Source organism: Phascolarctos cinereus, unplaced genomic scaffold, assembly GCF_003287225.1.
Source record: "Phascolarctos cinereus isolate Bilbo 61053 unplaced genomic scaffold, phaCin_HiC Scaffold_7;HRSCAF=346, whole genome shotgun sequence".
In the NCBI taxonomy this organism is placed as follows: domain Eukaryota; kingdom Metazoa; phylum Chordata; class Mammalia; order Diprotodontia; family Phascolarctidae; genus Phascolarctos; species Phascolarctos cinereus.
The window spans coordinates 92,748,893-92,753,926 of NW_027556180.1; the positions used below are offsets into that span (position 1 = coordinate 92,748,893).

Sequence of the window (5,034 nt, forward strand, 5' to 3'; positions counted from 1 at the left end):
GAGGGAGTGCCTCCTCAGAGCTCTGGCCCGGGGCGGGGTGAGGGGGAGGAGGGAGGGGAAGGCTGGCCACGCCCTCCCTTGCCTCACTCCTTCCCCCGCCCTCCCCGTGGTCTCGCCCATCGAGTTCTCGCGCTCCAGAGCGCGTGGGCGCGGCCTGAGCTACGGGCAGACGCAGCCCATGCTCGTCGGCGGCGTTGGCAGCAGCGCGGCAGTGGAGGTAGCGGCGGCTGAGGGTAACGGCGGCGCTTGCGCTTGTCAGGTGGGTCTGGGGAGTGCATGCAACTGTAGCTTCCCATATGGTCTAGCGGTTAGGATTCCTGGTTTTCACCCAGGCGGCCCGGGTTCGACTCCCGGTATGGGAAAAGCTGATGTTTTTAGAAATTATCCAGAAATTTTTTAACCCTTTCTCTAGTGCCCTGGAACCAGCATTTCCCCCCCTTTTTTGTAGTTTTAGAGACCCCCGTGTTCACTCTCGTCTTCGGAGCCAGAAGTGCGCGCGGGGGATGGTGGGATTGCGTCCTTGGGCTTCCCTGCCGCGGACCTAGGGGGAGGGTAGTTAGTTTCACTTGGTTTCTTTTGGTTCATTTGCCGGGAACTTCCCCTCCCTTCGGCCCTCTTGGGCTGTAGTTTTCCATGGCTTTGGGAGGTGATTATTAACTCCTCTCCCCGGCCAAGTGTTTCACAAGTGACGCTGGGCGTGTTTTCATCCCCACCCCTCGCAGCTCTCCCGTACCGAGCCTTCTTCGGGAGGAGAGTTTCATAAGTTTGTCTCCCGCCCTCCCTCCTTCCCCCCCCCTTAAATCCAACGAACAAAAAGTATGAAAAAAGCTCGCTCCTCTCTCCTTGGGCCGTGGGAGTAAGTCGCCTCCCTGGGGTTTGGGCTGCGGAGTTTCCCAGGACTTCTCCCTGACCAGAAAGGGTGTTTGGATTTGCCCGGAGCTGGGACGGCCCCTCGGGGCTGCTTTCCTGTAAATTCATCTACATGTCAATCCCAGATTGGCTGCAAAGGGGCCTGATGATGTTTATCACGTCCTGGCCAGCGCCGGGGTCCTGCTTTGTCTTGCACACAGAAACAAACAAAAAGCAAAGCAACGCCCCCCAAAACTTTTGTGACTTTGGTTTCCTCGTTGAACTTGACCTTGCCACTTAGTGCCCGGGAGAAGTGTGTCAGACCCAAGAAAAGTATATACTGAACTTGTTGCTGGGAGGGAAGAGGCTTCTCGAAATTAGGAGTGTTCAGTTATAGTCTGTTTGAGTGAGAAAGGGCAAGAAAAATACTAAGATGTGCGATGCTTGTTTCTAACCTATTCCAAGGGCCCTGAGAACTTGAGAATCACATGTTTGAAAAAACACACACCCCAAAAACACATGGAGTGGGGGTGGAGCTGTGTACTGGAAAGGAGAAAACTGGCAGAAGACTGGGGAGGGGATGTTAAAACAAAGTTTCACTGTATTTTTAAATATAGAGGCCCTGTGTTTATTACAGAGAAGGGGCAGCTGTGTCAGCATGTGAGCTGCAAATGAAACAAAAGAGTTATCTTAAATTCGAGCAAGTAGAAAATGGGGTTAGCTACCATGTTTAGTCTGAGGTCTCAAGGAACAGAAGAAAAAAGTGATTTTTCTTGTGGTAAGTGTCATTGCTCAGTGCTGGAGTTTTGCTTGTCAGCAGTTTGTATTTGCTCTGCAGAGAGGGCAGTTTTTCAAATAAATTTTGAACGAAAGTTGGTGAAATAATTTAAATTTTGAAGTGATTTAGTCTACTTAAAATTTTCATAAATAAAAATAATATTTAAAAATAGTTTTGAAACATACTGGTTTGAGGTGACTATTGAATTATTTTGATTCCCACTTCTACTTTGTCTGGTTGTTTTGGGGAATTATCTTCTCTGTGTTGTAATATCTTAAAAATGAATATAATGCATATCACCAGCATACCCGTTATTGCCAAAATTATTAGACTTATGCTTCCAAAATTACTGAAGGCAGACTAGCCTTGTTTAAATACAGAAATGGGCCCTGGGCACTATCAAGAAAACAGTTTTCCTTAGAGTAAATGTTTGTTTTGTTGTAACAATAATAATCAATTTTTACAAAATGGTGCTGCAAAAGCTTTTGATATTTGTTAAGTTTGAAAGCCTTTCTTTTTTAGTATGACAATAACACGGCTTAAAAATAGTTTTAGAGGGACATCAACAAAATAAATGAATTTAACTTAAAAGAGTAAATCTAGCAGTCTTCCCCTGTTATTTATTTATTTTTTTATTTTTTTGTCGTTGCTGAAAGTGACCATTTGAAAGCTACTGACTATTGTCAGGGAATATGCCTTTGAGTTTAGCTAGTATTGGGGATGATTTTGTAAGGAGTCATTCATACTTGCATATATGGTTGTCAAAGGCATACATTTACAAGATGATTGAGTATTTGGGGGAAGTAGTATAACCCATAGTGATGTTCAATGGATGATATGAATGGAATCAGCAATTCTCATTAATACTAGAAGTAGTCAGTTCTGCATACACTGCACTGATCCATCAGTGACCATTTACAAGACACTATGATAGGCACTGGTAATGTAAAGATATAAATAAAACAGCCCTTGGTTCCCAGGAACTTAAATTCTATAGGAAAGAGACTTGTATACATGTAAGTATGTACAAGGTAATTTTTGTTTGAAAGTAGTAGTTAATGGGGGTGGAGGCAAGAGACTTTATCTAAAAGGTGGTATTTGAGTTGAACTGTAATGGAAATTAAGGATTTTGAGAGTGGGAGGCAAGAAGGAGTGCATTCCAGGCGTGAAGGGGAAGGACAGTTTGTGCAAAGGCACAAAGATGGATAGCCGTGGAATGTGTGTGAAGATTAGCAAGGCTAGTTTGGATGGACTGAGGAGTGTGAAGGGATTAAAAAAACAAACAAAAACTGGACCAAGGTACATTGGAGCCAGAATGTAAAAGGCTTTAAATACCAGAGAGGTTTCTATTTAATCCTAAAGTGAATTAGAGCCACTGGAGTTTATTGAGTGGGAGAGTGATATGGTTACACCTGTACTTTAAAAAAAAAATTACTTTGGTAGTTGTGTGTAGGATGGATTAGAGAGGGTTTAGACCTGATATAAAAAATTAAAAAGTTGAAAGGGAAGAAAGAAGTATTAATAAAAATGAAGGATTGATTTAAAAAATATCTCTCTTTTATGCAAGATTTGGGGATTTGAGAAAAGAGAATTAGCTGTCATAAATAGTGTAGCGTCTGACTTGGCTTTTTGACCCAGATTTCTTTGTTGAGTTGTTTGTTTGGTTGTAGTTCCCATTTTAGTTAGCAGGTTTTGCTACTTGGATTAGCCATGGACATCATTCCAATTTATAGTGCTTTCCTGGCTTGGTTTGCTAGTAGGATGTGGTGATTGACCAGTGTGAACGATAAGAAAGCTTAAAATCAGGAGGTTGATCACCACCAGTATCTCTGACCCAGTCTGATGACTGGTTTCTGACACCTGCCTTCCTCTCATTCTCATGTAGTCTTGGTCTTTAGTTTCTATGGAAAGGCATCTTCTAAGCCATTAGGGAGCCTGAGGCTGCATTTTCCAGAAAGGAGAGAATTTTAGTGTCTTAACTGATAATGTAGGTTTGTTCCACTTTAAGAATAAATATGTTAAAAAAAAATCTGAGTTTGTGAAACAAATAATTTCAAATTATTCACCTCTGGAAAAGTCTATACTTTTGCTTTCTTTAAATGTCAGGTTCCCCTCCTTTTAAATTATATTTTACAGATTTAGTTTTAATGCAGTCAACAGATATTTCCAGTGTATCTCTAAAGGACTGTACTTGATTGTTGAGCACAAGTAGAAATAGAAAAAAGCCTAGTTGGGGAGATGACTTATTTACATTCTTATGTCTTCAGTTCTTTTCATATACACGTGCTGAACGATACAGGCATGAGATGCTGTAGAAGTTTAGAAGGAGATCCATATCTCTTTGGGGTCATTGGTGGGCAAGTTGTCACCTCCATCAGGTGAGATTTGAGCTGGGCCTAGAGGAAAGGGTAGGATTTAAATAGATGGAGGGAGAAAGGGAGGTTGTGAGCAAATGTGATGGTTAAAAAAAAAAGTAATGGGTATATTCTGTGGACAGAGCATTCTATTGAGTAAAGTCTCTTGCTTTCTGGGGAAAGAAACAAATGCCATTCTATTCTCCTGTCTTTTGGAATAGGGGAGAAAAGCCATTCTGTTTGCTCCCCTATATTGGCACCTTTGCCTGAGGTCAAATTCTAGGGTTTTTGATAACCTCTCTGAACTCATTCCAGTTTGTCATCATTCAAACCTTGGTTCTCCCTTCCTTACTGCCCACTCCTCCCTTATTCTCATTCTGCTCAATCCAACTCTTCCCCACTCTATGTCCCACTCTAAGGCTACCTACTTCTTCAGCGCTGCTTTTTGGAATGCCTGCTCCATAGGGAATATACTTGCTTTCATCTTAAATCTTTTCCTTTCCCACTCCTAGATGTCATGGATGCCTGACTTCCTCCGGATGACCCATTTTCCTTGGCTCCCCTTTCTAGAACTGGTTGCCCTCATACTTATCTCCCCCCCCCCCTGGTTGAGGTGGGAGACTTAGAATACTGTTTCCCACTGCCACTTCCAGTCTCTCCCTCATCATCCATCTCTAAGTAACCTCACCGTTTTTGAGGTTCACTCAATCTATATCTGCCTGGTGAATCAGATCCTGATTACTAATATTGTAGTAGTAGTAGTCTACTGACACTAATAGGGAAAGTAGAAGGTGGGAGGGTTTAGGGGGAAAGATAATGAGTTCTTGTGTTTTTGACATGTTGAGTTTAAGATGTCTACTGGATGTCCAGTTTGAGATGTCTGCAAGGCAGTTGAAGAAGTGTGATTTGAGAGCTATCAGCATAGAGATGGTAGTTAAATCCATGGGAGCTGATGAGATCAGCCTGAGAAGTTGTTTAGGAGAAGAGGGGCCAGGATAGAATCCTGAGCTCCACCCAGGGTAGTTGTTCAGTAGTTCTTTAGTTGGGTTCAAC

The 5,034-nt window shown here is 42.7% G+C and overlaps 1 non-coding gene across 1 annotated transcript; it reads left to right on the top strand.

Annotated features, from left to right (window-relative positions):
• Positions 1-290: 290 nt before the first annotated feature.
• TRNAE-UUC (transfer RNA glutamic acid (anticodon UUC)) lies at positions 291-362 on the top strand. The gene has a single exon. It is a non-coding gene; the product is annotated as a tRNA-Glu (tRNA).
• Positions 363-5,034: the final 4,672 nt, after the last annotated feature.